At 46.0% G+C, this 16769-nt stretch overlaps 1 long non-coding RNA gene across 1 annotated transcript in view; it reads left to right on the forward strand.

Moving 5' to 3' along the window:
- LOC130368351 (uncharacterized) overlaps positions 1-16769 on the forward strand; it is a 73141-nt gene that overhangs the window by 53859 nt on the left and 2513 nt on the right. Inside the window, exon 2 of the long non-coding RNA XR_008892428.1 lies at positions 11966-12127. This is a non-coding gene — a long non-coding RNA (uncharacterized LOC130368351). The remainder of the gene's footprint in view (positions 1-11965; positions 12128-16769) is intronic.

The raw sequence follows: 16769 nt of genomic DNA on the forward strand, positions 1-16769 counted from the left end.
GCCGCGCACCGGGAGGGGACCGGACAGGGATGTCTGCTGATATCTATCAGCAGGCATCCCGGGCAAATGTCCAGAAGGGGTCCTGAGAAACCCCCCGCCCCCCATGTCGGCGTTCGCCGCAATTCAGACCGGCATTTTGCATCGATTTTGCTGCAGCCCCATTCACCCTTACCCATTCACCCTTACCCACAATTGATCGGTCAGAACGACTGATCAATCACTGTAATGCTGGGCGGAGATCGGGGCGAAGATCGGCGCCGGTGGGGTTTTCCTACCTTTCCCTGGTCCGGCAGGGGTCCCCTCAAGAGTGGCGGTGGTCTCGGTGGCAGGAGCGGTGGCAGTAGCAGCTATGGTCCCGGCGGTGCAAGCGGCATGATACAGCAGGAGGTGAGACCTGTTCACCTCCTGCTGATGCTTAGCAACAACTCTCAGCATGTGCAGCCAAAGGGCATCTGGAGTTCCAACTACAACTCCCAGTATGCCCTTTGGTAGTCTGTGCATGCTGGGGGTTGTAGTTATGCAACAGCTGGAGGCACATTTTTTCTATCAAAAAGTGTGCATCCAGCTGTTGCATAACTACAACTCTCAGCATGCCCTTCGACTGTCAATGCATGCTGAGTGTTGCAGTTTTGCAACAGCTGGAGACACATTGGTTGTGAAACAGAGTTTGTGTCCTAACTCAGTGTTTCGCAAACAGTGTGCCTCCAGTTGTGTCAAAAATACAACTTCCAGCATGCACTGAAAGACTCTACATGCTGGGAGTTCTAGTTTTGCAACAGCTGGAGGCGCACTAGTTGCAAAACACTGAGTTAAGTAACAAACTCTCAGTGTTGCACAACCAATGTGCCTCCAGCTGTTGCATAACTACAACTCCCAGCATGTATGGTCTGTTGCTGGGAGTTGTCGTTTTGCAACAGCTGGAGGCTTGCCCCCCCCCCCATGTGAATGTACAGTGTACATTCACACGGGCGTGTTTACAGTGAGTTTTTTGCTGCAAGTTTGAGATGCGCCAAAATTTCTGCCGCAGCTCAAACTCCCAGCAAGAAACTCACTGTAAACCCATCTGTATGTACCCTAAAAAACACTACACTGCCCAAAATCAAAAGTAAAACACTGGATATACATATACCCCTACACAGTCCCCCCCCCCCCCCCCCAAATAATAAAAAAAAAGTCTTGTACGGCACTGTTTCCACAACGGAGCCTCCAGCTGTTGAAAAACAACTCCCAGTATTGCCGGACAGCCACTGACTGTCAAGGCATGCTGGGAGTTTTGCAACAGCTGGAGACACCCTGTTTGGGAAACACTGCCGTAGGGTATTTTGGTGGCGGATGCAAATCCCCAAAATAGGCATCAAATGCGCATGGCGCTCTCTCCCTTTGGAGCCCTGTCATATTTCAAGGAAATAGTTTAGGGCCACATATGGAGTATTTCCATACTCAGGAGAAATTGCGTTACACATTTTGATTGTCTTTTTCTCCTTTTACCCCTTATGAAAAGGTAAAGTTGGGGTCTACACCAGAATGTCAGTGTACATTTTTTTTTATTTTTTACACTAGCATGCTGGTGTTGCCTCATACTTTTAATTTTCACAAGTGGTAAAAGGAAAAAAAGACCCACAAAATTTGTAACACAATTTCTCCTGAGTAAGGAAATACCCCATATGTGGGTGTAAAGTGATCTGCGGGTGCACAACAAGGCACAAGTGAGAGCGCACTATGTACATTTGAGGCCTAAACTGGTGATTTGCACAGGGGTGGCTGATTTTACAGTGGTTCTGACATAAACACAAAACAATAAATACCTACATGTGACCCCATTTTGAAAACTACACCCCTCACGGAACGTAACAAGAGGTATAGTGAGCCTTAACACTCCACGGGTGTTTGATGAATTTTCATTAAATTTGGATGTGAAAATTAAAAAAAATACACCCAATGGGGTGTAAATGCTGATTGCACCCCTTATTAAATTCTGTGAGAGGTGTAGTTTCCAAAATGGGATCACATGTGGGGGGGGTCCACTGTTCTGGCACCACGGGGGGCTTTGTAAACGCACATGGCCCCCGACTTCTATTCCAAAAGAATTCTCTCTCCAAAAGTTCAATGGCGCTCCTTCTCTTCAGAGCATTGTAGTTCGCCCGCAGAACACTTTACATCCACATATGGGGTAGTTCCACATCATTAAACGCTTTTACAAAATCCAAAAACACCATGAGGGAGATTCATCAAAACCTGTGCTGAGAAATTTTTTTTTACCAGTTGCCCATAGCAACCAATTAGATCGCTTCTTTAATTTTTGAAAAGGGTTCTGAAAAATAAAAGATGCAATCTGATAGGCTGCTATGGGCAACTGGTCAACTTTTCCTCAGCACAGGTTTTGATGAATTTCCCATCTTTGGAATTTTGATGAATTTCCCCCTATATCCACAGCCACCTCTCTGTCAAGGCTTCTACTGACATCTTCATAAAAGCAAATTAGGTTGGTTTTACAACTTCTATCCTTAGTAAATTCATGCTGGCTATCACTTATAATACAATTATCCCCTATGTATTCCTGTATGTAGTCCCTTATGAGTCCTTCAAACAAATTTCCCACAATGCACATTAACCTTACTGGTCTATAATAATCTGGGGAAGACCTGGAGCCCTTTTTGAAGATTGGCACCACATTTGCCTTGCATCAGTCCCTTGGCACAATACCAGACACCAGAGAATCTCTAATATCTTGAACAAGTGTTCAGATATTACTGAACTTAGTTCTCTAATAACTCTTGGGTGTAGTCCATCTGTTGCTGGAAATTTGCTTACATTTACTTTACTTAATTTACCTTGGACCATATCTATATTAAGCCAGTTCAGTACATTACATGATGTCCAAAATGAAAGAAATGATGGGCGTCACTCACCGATATAGCGTCACTCACCGATATAGCAGTGTCATGGTAGTTTTTATTGAAGATGTAGCATAACAGGGTGAACACACAGATGATACCTTAGGGGATGCAGCTAGTCAGCATTAAGCCGGATAACAGCTGTTGCTCATGCGTCAGCACGCTTTGTCAGACCCTACCTGTCTTGCTCCACGTCACCATTAATAAAGCTCCTCCCGACGACGTGCATCAACACAGGCTAACAATCAAAAAGAACACCGAGGTAAAAATACTTAAAAAAACAAGCTGACACTTCCAAAATCAGATTTAGAGGGACACACTGTAATTCATTCTTTCATTCAAGCCCAGGTTACCAGAGGCATTCAGTTTTATAATCCATTTTTCTTCCGTTTGAAGGAGAAATCTATTTCTGTTACCATTTCTGTTTTGGATTTCTCTTTAGTATACATCCCCTAAAAAGTACTGGAAGGATTAAGATTTTTTAATAGAAGTGCTTTACAAATCTGTTTAACTTTCTGGCAACAGTTGATTTAAAAAAAAAAAAAAAAGTTTTCCACAGGAGTACCACATAACCTGTTCCAAACCTTGAAAGAGTAGATCACTACATTTACCTCTGTGGACAAGATTCATGTGCTCGATAAAGCAGGGAGAACCTTTTTTGGACCGAACAGAATAAATGTGTCCTTTAAACCTTGTATTGAGGGACCGCTTAGTGCTGCCAATATAAAACCGGCTGCACATACCAACCATAGCATAAACGACCCATTGGGTCCTGCAGGTAATAAAACTTTATACAACAATTTCTTCTCCTCCTAGAAAAACCAGCTTGCCGAGATTAAAATGTGGACACCATATACAGGAACCACACATATAGTTCCCAACCGGGCCTGCTTTAGTGAGCCAATCAGAACTCTTGTTGGTTTTCAAGGTAAAGTTACTACTGGTAACAACATCTCTGAGGTTTTTACAGCCAAAGTCAATAAGGGGCTTCTCATGTACCAACTTACCAAGTTCTACATCATTTTTTAATCAAGGACCAGTTTTTATTAATAGCAGAATGTATCACTTTCTTAAGATGGCTGAAGAAAATGAAAAATGAGGAATATTACCCACCGAAGCACTATCTTTTTTTGTACAGGAAATTTCTCCTGTCCTGTGCAAAAGCTCTTCCTTGAGCCCTTCCTTTGAATTATTGGGGCTAATGGGATTTTTTTTTAGTTATTGGGGCTACATATGTGGTGTCCTGGTACAGGACCTTGTCCTGTTCCTAAGTCCCCCTCAGGAAGAGTCCCTGAAGTCCATAGGGCTCTCCTGCAGGGCTTCCCCCTTGCTCATCAGTTACTGCCTCATATTAATGCATTGTAAATGTATTGTGCATATTGATCAGTGTATATAAAGGATGTACAAATGTATAAAATGTATAGGACCTTCCTGGGTCATGTGGTACTGTCAGGTGATGTACCCAGAGTTCCGTGGGTACAGGACCTACAGGCTTTGCAACCAATGGGCTGTAGTCCAGCCTCCTTAGTATATAAGGTGCTGTAGTCTCTAAATTCGCTCTCTTGTTCCTGGCACTCAAGCAAGCACAATCAGCATATACTAAATTCATCTCATCTAGGCCAAAGCCTAAGGAACCTGCAGCCACTAAAAAGGTGAGTTACCAAGCTCTATCTACAATTCCTAGTGACTACTATTCAACTCAAGCATATAATTAGTAGCACAGTGGCCTGCATAGATATTCTCAATACTACAAGTCCCAGCAAGCCTGCGAGGTATCCTGCATCCCGGTTGCCTCTAGAGAAACTGCATAATTGTAAAGATTGTTCTATAAGAAGTCTAAGTAAAAGTTCCAGTTATCTCATAATTCCTGCTGTGGACATTCCATTATTTCCTGCTGTTTTTGGGTTGGTTGTCGGCAGGGCCTTCTACAGAAATCCCCCCCCCCCCCCCCAAGTAATTTGTCCACCCTTTCCACCGCATGCCAAACCCTGGAATTGAAATCACGGTACTAAAGGCTGCAAAATCATATTACAGTAAATTAGATTTTTTCTATACTGACCACAGGTCCTCCTTAAGTGCAAACTATATCACAAAGTATTCAAGGTGTATACAAGATACAAAGAATCATACAAAATATCAAAAGACAGCACATAATGAAAAGAAACAATTGTTGATAAATAAATGTTGAGTGCATAAACCACTGGACACATTGTCACATGTATCAAATGGCCTTTCAGGTTGTTGCACCAACACCCAGTGAATTATCTCATTCACTGGCTTGGATCTTCCGACAACATCCAAAACATTACACACTTTTATTGGGATGCACAATGATCTCTGCTCTCTTTTCAACCTTTCTTATTGCCCTGAAAGATTTGAATTTCCTAATGCAAACTTGGAACTTTTTAAGAAGTTTCACACGTACAGTATCCTGCACATATTTGGTGCACAGGATTTGAAGCTGCTGATTTAAAGCTGTATTCTGTCAACTTGTTTACAATGAAATGTGCAGCTTAAAATCCTGCGCATTAAATATGCACAGGATACTGTACATGTAAATAAACTGTAAGGGTAGGTCAACATGTGCCGTATTTTGCTGCGTATTTTGCAGCATATTTTCTGCTACATATTTTCTTATCCATTGAAGACAATGGGTAGCAAAATCAGCTTCAGAAAATATGCAGCAAAATACGCCATGTGTGACCCTGCCCTTAAAGGGGTACTCCGCTGCCCTGCTTCCGGATCTCTGCTCCCCAGCATCTGGAAGTTTTTTGCTCCGAACGCTGTGTGCGGGCTTCCGTTTTTCAGGAGCCTAGTGGCACTGTGACATCAGCATTGCCCGCTTATGAATATTCAGCCCCCCCCCTCCGGGTCTCCCTCTCCCCGCCGCTACTAACTGGTCTTCACTGCGCATGTGCTGCTTCGAGCAGCACAGTGAAGACCAGTTAGCGGCGGGGAGAGGGAGAGCCGGAGGGGGGATGAATATTCATAAGCGGGCAGCGCTTTGGACGGGCAGCACTGACGTCACAGTGCCACTAGGCTCCTGAAAACCCTGCCCATGCCAGTTACAGCCACATTTGCATATATAGAAAAACTAAGATTGCGGGCGAACGGCTGGACGGATCCGGGCAAGGTAGGGATCATATGAATCAGCGTCCCCCACAGTACCTGTGGTTAGTGAAGGAGTGAACATGTGACAGCTTTCCTATAAGGAGTATATTTTGTTACAAATAAAAGCAATATTTAGTCTTCCTAATTAATACTTAGTATTCCAGGAATGTTTTTTATTTGCCTATTGTTACGCCGAGCGCTCCGGGTCCCCGCTCCTCCCCGGAGCGCTCGCTTCACTCTCCCCGCGGCAGCGCTCCGGTCACGTCCTCTGACCCGGGGCGCTGCGATTCCGCTGCCAGCCGGGATGCGATTCGCGATGCGGGTAGCGCCCGCTCGCGATGCGCACCCCGGCTCCCCTACCTGACTCGCTCTCCGTCTGTTCTGTCCCGGCGCGCGCGGCCCCGCTCCCTAGGGCGCGCGCGCGCCGGGTCTCTGCGATTTAAAGGGCCACTGCGCCGCTGATTGGCGCAGTGGTTCCAATTAGTGTGTTCACCTGTGCACTTCCCTATATCACCTCACTTCCCCTGCACTCCCTTGCCGGATCTTGTTGCCTTAGTGCCAGTGAAAGCGTTCCTTGTGTGTTCCTTGCCTGTGTTTCCAGACCTTCTGCCGTTGCCCCTGACTACGATCCTTGCTGCCTGCCCCGACCTTCTGCTACGTCCGACCTTGCTTCTGTCTACTCCCTTGTACCGCGCCTATCTTCAGCAGCCAGAGAGGTGAGCCGTTGCTAGTGGATACGACCTGGTCACTACCGCCGCAGCAAGACCATCCCGCTTTGCGGCGGGCTCTGGTGAAAACCAGTAGTGGCTTAGAACCGGTCCACTAGCACGGTCCACGCCAATCCCTCTCTGGCACAGAGGATCCACTACCTGCCAGCCGGCATCGTGACAGTAGATCCGGCCATGGATCCCGCTGAAGTTCCTCTGCCAGTTGTCGCTGACCTCACCACGGTGGTCGCCCAGCAGTCACAACAGATAGCGCAACAAGGCCAACAGCTGTCTCAACTGACCGTTATGCTACAACAGTTACTACCACAGCTTCAGCAGTCATCTCCTCCGCCAGCTCCTGCACCTCCTCCGCAGCGAGTGGCCGCTCCTGGGATACGCTTATCCTTGCCGGATAAATTTGATGGGGACTCTAAGTTTTGCCGTGGCTTTCTTTCCCAATGTTCCCTGCATCTGGAGATGATGTCGGACCTGTTTCCCACTGAAAGGTCTAAGGTGGCTTTCGTAGTCAGCCTTCTGTCCGGAAAAGCCCTGTCATGGGCCACACCGCTCTGGGACCGCAATGACCCCGTCACTGCCTCTGTACACTCCTTCTTCTCGGAAATCCGAAGTGTCTTTGAGGAACCTGCCCGAGCCTCTTCTGCTGAGACTGCCCTCTTGAACCTGGTCCAGGGTAATTCTTCCGTTGGCGAGTATGCCGTACAATTCCGTACTCTTGCTTCAGAATTGTCCTGGAATAATGAGGCCCTCTGCGCGACCTTCAAAAAAGGCCTATCCAGCAACATTAAAGATGTTCTGGCCGCACGAGAAATTCCTGCTAATCTACATGAACTTATTCACCTAGCCACTCGCATTGACATGCGTTTTTCCGAAAGGCGTCAGGAACTCCGCCAAGATATGGACTCTGTTCGCACGAGGCGTTTCTTCTGTTCGGCTCCTCTCTCCTCTGGTCCCCTGCAATCTGTTCCTGTGCCTCCCGCCGTGGAGGCTATGCAGGTCGACCGGTCTCGCCTGACACCTCAAGAGAGGACACGACGCCGTATGGAGAACCTCTGCCTGTACTGTGCTAGTACCGAACACTTCCTGAGAGATTGTCCTATCCGTCCTCCCCGCCTGGAAAGACGTACGCTGACTCCGCACAAAGGTGAGACAGTCCTTGATGTCTACTCTGCTTCTCCACGTCTTACTGTGCCTGTGCGGATGTCTGCCTCTGCCTTCTCCTTCTCTACAGTGGCCTTCTTGGACTCTGGATCTGCAGGAAATTTTATTTTGGCCTCTCTCGTCAACAAGTTCAACATCCCGGTGACCAGTCTCGCCAGACCCCTCTACATCAATTGTGTAAATAATGAAAGATTGGACTGTACCATACGTTTCCGCACGGAGCCCCTTCTTATGAGCATCGGATCTCATCATGAGAGGATTGAACTTTTGGTCCTCCCCAATTGCACCTCGGAAATTCTCCTTGGACTTCCCTGGCTTCAACTTCATTCCCCTACCCTGGATTGGTCCACTGGGGAGATCAAGTGTTGGGGGTCCTCTTGTTCCAAGAACTGTCTAAAACCGGTTCCCAGTAACCCTTGCCGTAACTCTGTGGTTCCTCCAGTAACCGGTCTCCCTAAGGCCTATATGGACTTCGCGGATGTTTTCTGCAAAAAACAAGCTGAGACTCTACCTCCTCACAGGCCTTATGATTGCCCTATCGACCTCCTCCCGGGCACTACTCCACCCCGGGGCAGAATTTATCCTCTCTCTGCCCCAGAGACTCTTGCCATGTCCGAATACGTCCAGGAGAATCTAAAAAAGGGCTTTATCCGTAAATCCTCCTCTCCTGCCGGAGCCGGATTTTTCTTTGTGTCCAAAAAAGATGGCTCCCTACGTCCGTGCATTGACTACCGCGGTCTTAATAAAATCACGGTTAAGAACCGCTACCCCTTACCCCTCATCTCTGAACTCTTTGATCGCCTCCAAGGTGCCCACATCTTCACTAAATTGGACTTAAGAGGCGCCTATAACCTCATCCGCATCAGAGAGGGGGACGAGTGGAAAACGGCATTTAACACCAGAGATGGACACTTTGAGTATCTGGTCATGCCCTTTGGACTGTGCAACGCCCCTGCCGTCTTCCAAGACTTTGTCAATGAAATTTTTCGTGATCTGTTATACTCCTGTGTTGTTGTATATCTGGACGATATCCTAATTTTTTCTGCCAATCTAGAAGAACACCGCCAGCATGTCCGTATGGTTCTTCAGAGACTTCGTGACAACCAACTCTATGCCAAAATTGAGAAATGTCTGTTTGAATGCCAATCTCTTCCTTTTCTAGGATATTTGGTCTCTGGCCAGGGACTACAGATGGATCCAGACAAACTCTCTGCCGTCTTAGATTGGCCACGCCCCTCCGGACTCCGTGCTATCCAACGCTTTTTGGGGTTCGCCAATTATTACAGGCAATTTATTCCACATTTTTCTACCATTGTGGCTCCTATCGTGGCTTTAACCAAAAAAAATGCTGATCCCAAGTCCTGGCCTCCTCAAGCAGAAGACGCCTTTAAACGACTCAAGTCTGCCTTTTCTTCGGCTCCCGTCCTCTCCAGACCTGACCCTTCCAAACCCTTCCTATTGGAGGTTGATGCCTCCTCAGTGGGAGCTGGAGCTGTTCTTCTACAAAAAAATTCTTCCGGGCATGCTGTCACTTGTGGTTTTTTCTCTAGGACCTTCTCTCCAGCGGAGAGGAACTACTCCATCGGGGATCGAGAGCTTCTAGCCATTAAATTAGCACTTGAGGAATGGAGGCATCTGCTGGAGGGATCAAGTTCTCCTGTTATTATCTACACCGACCACAAGAACCTCTCCTACCTCCAGTCTGCCCAACGGCTGAATCCTCGCCAGGCCCGGTGGTCTCTGTTCTTTGCCCGATTTAATTTTGAGATTCACTTTCGTCCTGCCGATAAGAACATTAGGGCCGATGCTCTCTCTCGTTCCTCGGATGCCTCAGAAGTTGAACTCTCTCCGCAACACATCATTCCACCTGACTGCCTGATCTCCACTTCTCCTGCCTCCATCAGGCAGACTCCTCCAGGAAAGACCTTTGTTTCTCCTCGCCAACGCCTCGGAATCCTCAAATGGGGTCACTCCTCCCATCTCGCAGGTCATGCGGGTATCAAGAAATCTGTGCAACTCATCTCCCGCTTCTATTGGTGGCCGACTCTGGAGACGGATGTTGTGGACTTTGTGCGAGCCTGCACTATCTGTGCCCGGGATAAGACTCCTCGCCAGAAGCCCGCTGGTTTTCTTCATCCTCTGCCTGTCCCCGAACAGCCTTGGTCTCTGATTGGTATGGATTTTATTACTGATTTACCCCCTTCCCGTGGCAACACTGTTATTTGGGTGGTCGTTGATCGATTCTCCAAAATGGCACATTTCATCCCTCTTCCTGGTCTTCCTTCTGCGCCTCAGTTGGCTAAACAATTTTTTGTACACATTTTTCGTCTTCACGGGTTGCCTACGCAGATTGTCTCGGATAGAGGTGTCCAATTCGTGTCTAAATTCTGGAGGGCTCTCTGTAAACAACTCAAGATTAAATTAAATTTTTCTTCTGCATATCATCCCCAGTCCAATGGACAAGTAGAAAGGATTAACCAGATCTTGGGTGATTATTTGCGACATTTTGTTTCCTCCCGCCAGGATGACTGGGCAGATCTCCTCCCATGGGCCGAATTCTCGTATAACTTCAGGGTCTCTGAGTCTTCCTCCAAATCCCCATTTTTCGTGGTGTACGGCCGTCACCCTCTTCCCCCCCTCCCTACTCCCTTGCCCTCTGGTCTGCCCGCTGTGGATGAAATTTCTCGTGACCTTTCCATCATATGGAGAGAGACCCAAAATTCTCTCTTACAGGCTTCTTCACGCATGAAGAAGTTCGCGGATAAGAAAAGAAGAGCTCCCCCCGTTTTTTCCCCTGGAGACAAGGTATGGCTCTCCGCTAAATATGTCCGCTTCCGTGTCCCTAGCTACAAGTTGGGACCACGCTATCTTGGTCCTTTCAAAATTTTGTGTCAAATTAATCCTGTCTCTTATAAACTTCTTCTTCCTCCCTCTCTTCGTATCCCTAATGCCTTTCACGTCTCTCTTCTCAAACCACTCATCCTCAACCGTTTTTCTCCCAAATCTGTTCCTCCCACTCCTGTTTCCGGCTCCTCGGACATCTTCTCGGTCAAAGAAATTTTAGCTGCCAAAAAGGTCAGAGGGAAAAATTTTTTTTTAGTGGACTGGGAGGGTTGTGGTCCTGAAGAGAGATCCTGGGAACCTGAGGACAACATCCTAGACAAAAGTCTGCTCCTCAGGTTCTCAGGCTCTAAGAAGAGGGGGAGACCCAAGGGGGGGGGTACTGTTACGCCGAGCGCTCCGGGTCCCCGCTCCTCCCCGGAGCGCTCGCTTCACTCTCCCCGCGGCAGCGCTCCGGTCACGTCCTCTGACCCGGGGCGCTGCGATTCCGCTGCCAGCCGGGATGCGATTCGCGATGCGGGTAGCGCCTGCTCGCGATGCGCACCCCGGCTCCCCTACCTGACTCGCTCTCCGTCTGTTCTGTCCCGGCGCGCGCGGCCCCGCTCCCTAGGGCGCGCGCGCGCCGGGTCTCTGCGATTTAAAGGGCCACTGCGCCGCTGATTGGCGCAGTGGTTCCAATTAGTGTGTTCACCTGTGCACTTCCCTATATCACCTCACTTCCCCTGCACTCCCTTGCCGGATCTTGTTGCCTTAGTGCCAGTGAAAGCGTTCCTTGTGTGTTCCTTGCCTGTGTTTCCAGACCTTCTGCCGTTGCCCCTGACTACGATCCTTGCTGCCTGCCCCGACCTTCTGCTACGTCCGACCTTGCTTCTGTCTACTCCCTTGTACCGCGCCTATCTTCAGCAGCCAGAGAGGTGAGCCGTTGCTAGTGGATACGACCTGGTCACTACCGCCGCAGCAAGACCATCCCGCTTTGCGGCGGGCTCTGGTGAAAACCAGTAGTGGCTTAGAACCGGTCCACTAGCACGGTCCACGCCAATCCCTCTCTGGCACAGAGGATCCACTACCTGCCAGCCGGCATCGTGACACCTATGCTACAGGGGCCATGAAGTAGTTCATAATATAGTGTCTGTACCTGTGTGTGACGGTGGTCTTGCAATTCTTCTGTGATTTTCGCCCCAATATTCATTTACAACAGAATACAAAATTACTCAGGTCTCGGGTCTTTTCCAGATTGCAGTGCGACCGAAACATGACATCACTAATCAAGTGTGCAAAGGCAGCCTGTCCTGCTTCAATGGAGTGACTGCTGTGTGGGAGAGATCATTTTGCAATAGCTTGAGGCACCCTGGTTAGAAAACACTCGTCTTTTGAGTGGAATGCAGCTCATTATGGGTCAGTACGATTCTAATGTTAGCAAACTTGAATCATTTTAGTTTCGTTGTATGGTTAAAAAAATTGAAATCTTGAAAAAGAATTAACGGTACCATGTTCTCTCCCCTATAATGTTTAGATTTTTCCACCTACGGAGCTCTGTTAGGGTTTGTTTTTTTGTTAAATGAGTTGTAGTTTTTAATGGTACCACTTTTGTGCAGTTCTGGCCAATTTTTTGGTCAATTTTTATAACTTTTTTGGGATGTAATGTAATCAAATATCAGCAATTCTGGTGTTTGAATTTTTTAGCGTTATGCCGTTCACTGTGCAGGATCAGAAACATAATAAACTAATAGTTTAAACAATTATGCATGTGGTGATACAAATATATGTATTTTTTCTTTTGTTCAGTGTTTTAATCAAAAAAATGAGAAAAGGGGAGTGAGTTACATTTTTATTAGGGGAGAGATTGTTTTTATATTTTCAAAAAAATGTTTAACTTTTTTTTTTTGCACACTTTTTGTCACCCCCCCCCCCCCCCCCCGCCCCAGGGGCCTATCATAAGCCATTAGTTGGCTTCATAGATCAATGTAATGCTATTGCATTTCATTGAGCCATGAAATCTGTGCTCAATTAAATAAGAACATTTTATTTCCTTTTTATAGAATCCATGGCTTATAAAATCATGGCTTTGTCCTAGTTGAAGCACAGGCATGGATAAAGTCCAGTAAGTGAGGGTGGGCTAGCACTCCTCTGTCTGATAGGACAGGAGAGAGCACAGAGGAGTCCTATCAGACAGGAGAAATCTAGAGAAAGGAAGGAAGGCGCCTCATGTGCGGGATCAGTAGATCTTGCAGGTGGGGGTAGGGGAAGGTAATTCCCAAGCCGCTTACCAAAGTTGGTTGTGCGCCCACACACAACAAGGTTAGAAGTAGAAAAGATGTGAAGGCAGGTCCACTGCAGCCCTCCTGGATAGGTATGAAATCAAAGGCGAATGACCAGGGTGTCAGGAGTTTGTCTGGCGCAGAGAGGAACCATCAGACAGCCAGGTAAAATCAATGGATTTATTAGATGCAACGCGTTTCGCTGCGCATGCGCAGCTTCATCAGGCATGACAAAGGGAGGCTGGTAACAGGTATATATACCTCCAGGAATTAACCATTAGAGTGCTTTTTGAAAAGAATTGTTACATAGAGTTACATATCTATATGACAATATATAAAAGAGATACATAAATACATATAAACAAAAATCACAAAAGTAGTAATAAGACAGCAATATGAAAGTAGAATACAATCCTATAAATATATATATAGATATATATAACATGATTAAAATTATCGCATGTGATGTGAATATGACACCAAAACGACTCAAGAAATCGCTCCGCTAAATCGCCGGTGCGACACTCAACAACACAAGTTGGATATTATTTCAAAAAATATATATATGGTATAAAAAGTCATGTCAATTGATTCAAAAGATAGAAAAATTATTATTTAATTGTATATCGCTACCTTATTAAAAAATAATAATAAAAAATAAGTGACAGTGCGATAAACCAAACCGCAACTGATCAGAGGGGAATGTATGAACACTACTTAGAGAATAGGATAAACTCTATTAACTAATGCGGTATTGAATATAGCAACCGGCGAAAACGCAGGGTGTGAATATTCGTACAAGAATCCGGATTAACAAACAATAAAGGAATTAAAAATACAAAAATGTTTGTATGTAAAAAAAGAAAGAAAGAAAGGGAAATCAACAAAACTTAAATAATAAGACCTGAAAAGTGAATAAATAAATACACCGTGGGGTGCTCCAGGGTGAACAGTACAGAAGGAGCAAGGCAAAATCAAGACATGATGTTTTCAAAATTAATCCATATGGAACAATGGGAAATTTTTAAATCCCAAATTATCAAATCATTTAACTGTATCAATACATTCATTAAAACCTTGAGGGTGCAAAGTATGTAGTTTGTGAATCCAAAAGGATTCGCGATTATTAAGTCTTTGTATTCTATTAGGTAAATGAATGGGGATAGTTTCCAAAATAATTAATTTTAGAGTTTCAGTGTTTTTTTGATGATAGAGAGTGAAATGACGGGAGAGACTATGCAACAAAAAACCATGTTTTATGTTCCATCTGTGTTTGTTCATCCTGGAGCGCACCGTTTGTGTGGTACGGCCAACATATTGGCGATCGCAACCACAGGTTAATAAATAAATAGCAAAAGTGGTGTCACAATTTAATGAATCCTTAATTTTGAATGTTTGTTGTGTAAAAAAGGAGGAAAAGGTATCAGTTTGAATAATCCATTCGCAACAGAGACAGCGACTTTTTTTGCAAGGAAAACAATATGGTTTAATAGAACAGGAATTCTGTGGTATACGATATTCGGAAAATCTGCTAGGGGCTAATAAATTGCTGAGATTTTTAGAACGTCTGTAGGTGACATTAGGGACTGGGGGAATTAGTTGGTTTAAAATTTTATCATTTTGAATAATGGGCCAATTTTTAGTTAATATTTTTCTAATATTAGATGCCTCAATATTGAAATTCGTAACAAAATTGTATCTAAAGGGGTTAAGAAGCTGATTAGAGCTGGATTTTTTAGAAGTAGGTGTAACCAAATCAGATTGTTTTTTATCTTTCACCTTCAGATATGCCTTAGTAAGAAGCGATTTGGGATAGCCCTTTTGTATAAAGCGTTGTTTTAAAACCTCAGCTTGAGAGATAAAATCTAAATCAGAGGTGCAATTTCTACGAATTCGTAAATATTGGCCAAAAGGCACCCCTCTTAGCCAACTTGGATAATGTGCACTGTCGAACTGTAAAAAACTATTAATATCGACAGATTTGAAAAAAGTCTTCGTCGAAATAGTGCCATCGGCTGTTTTGTGGATGTCAAGGTCTAAAAATTGGATGGAATTTTCTGCATAATGCATAGTAAATTTAATACCCCATGTGTTAGTGTTCAACTCTTGGACAAAGAGGTCAGCTTCATGTTTGGTACCTACCCAGATCAAAAAAAGGTTGTCTATATAACGACGAAAGAAAAAAACCGGACTTAAAGAACAGGGAACATCAGACAGGAGAAAGCACAGAGGAGTCCTATCAGACAGGAGAGAGCACAGAGGAGTACTATCAGACAGGAGAGAGAGAGAGAGAGCAGATGAGTACTATCAGACAGAAGAGAGCACAGAGGAGTCCTATCAGACAGGAGAGAGCACAGAGGAGTCCTATCAGGCAGGAGAGAGCATAGAGGAGTACTACTAGACAGGAAGGAGCACATATTAGTCCTAACAGACAGGAAAGAGCACAGAGGAGTCCTATCAGACAAGAGAGAGCACAGAGGAGTAATATCAGACAGGAGAGAGCACAGAGGAGTCCTATCAGACAGGAGAGAGCACAGAGGAGTCCTATCAGGCAGGAGAGAGCATAGAGGAGTACTACTAGACAGGAAGGAGCACAGATTAGTCCTAACAGACAGGAAAGAGCACAGAGGAGTCCTATCAGACAGGAGAGAGCACAGAGGAGTACTATCAGGCAGGAGAGAGAACAAAGGAGTAGTACTAGACAGGAAAGAGCACAGAGGAGTCCTATCAGGCAGGACAGAGCACAGAGGAGTCCTATCAGACAGGACAGAGCACAGAGGAGTCCTATCAGACAGGAGAGAACACAGAGGAGTGCTATAGGACAGGAGAGAGCAAAGAGGAGTACTATCAGACAGGAGAGAGCACAGAGGAGTAGTATCAGACAGGAGAGAGCACAGAAGAGTACTATCAGACAGGTGAGAGCACAGAGGAGTACTATCAGACAGGAGAGAGCAGAGAGGAGTACTATCAGACAGGAGACAGCACAGAGGAGTCCTCTCAGACAGCACAGAGCACAGAGGAGTCTCATCAGACAGGAGAGAGCACAGAGGAGGGCTATCAGACAGGAGAAAGCACAGAGGAGTACTATCAGACAGGAGAGAGCACAGAGGAGTACTATCAGACAGGAGAGAGCATAGAGGAGTACTATCTGACAGGAGAGATCACAGAGGAGTACTATCAGGCAGGAGAGAGCACAGATGCGTACTATCAGATGGAAAGAGCACAGAGGAGTACTATCAGACAGGAGAGAGCACAAAGGAGTCCCATCAGGCAGGGGAGAGCACAGAGGAGTACTATAAGACAGGAGAGAACACAGAGGAGTACTATCAGACAGGAGAGAGCACAGAGGAGTACTATTGGACAGGAGAGAGCAGAGAGTAGTACTAGCAGACAGGAGAGAACACAGATGAGTCCTATCAGACAGGAGAGAGCACAGAGGAGTACTATCAGACAGGAGAGAGCACAGAGGAGTACTATCAGGCAGGAGAGAGCACAGAGGAGTACTATCAGGCAGGAGAGAGCACAGAGGAGTCCTATCAGGCAGGAGAGAGCACAGAGGAGTCCTATCAGACAGGAGAGAGCACAGAGGAGTCCTAACAGGAAGGAGAGAGCACAGAGGAGTACTATCAGATGGAAAGAGCACAGAGGAGTACTATCAGACAGGAGAGAGCACAGTGGAGTACTATCAGACAGGAGAGAGCACAGAGGAGTCCCATCAGGCAGGGGAGAGCACAGAGGAGTTCTATAAGACAAGAGAGAACACAGAGGAGTACTATCAG

Source organism: Hyla sarda, chromosome 4 (assembly GCF_029499605.1).
Source record: "Hyla sarda isolate aHylSar1 chromosome 4, aHylSar1.hap1, whole genome shotgun sequence".
Lineage (NCBI taxonomy): Eukaryota > Metazoa > Chordata > Amphibia > Anura > Hylidae > Hyla > Hyla sarda.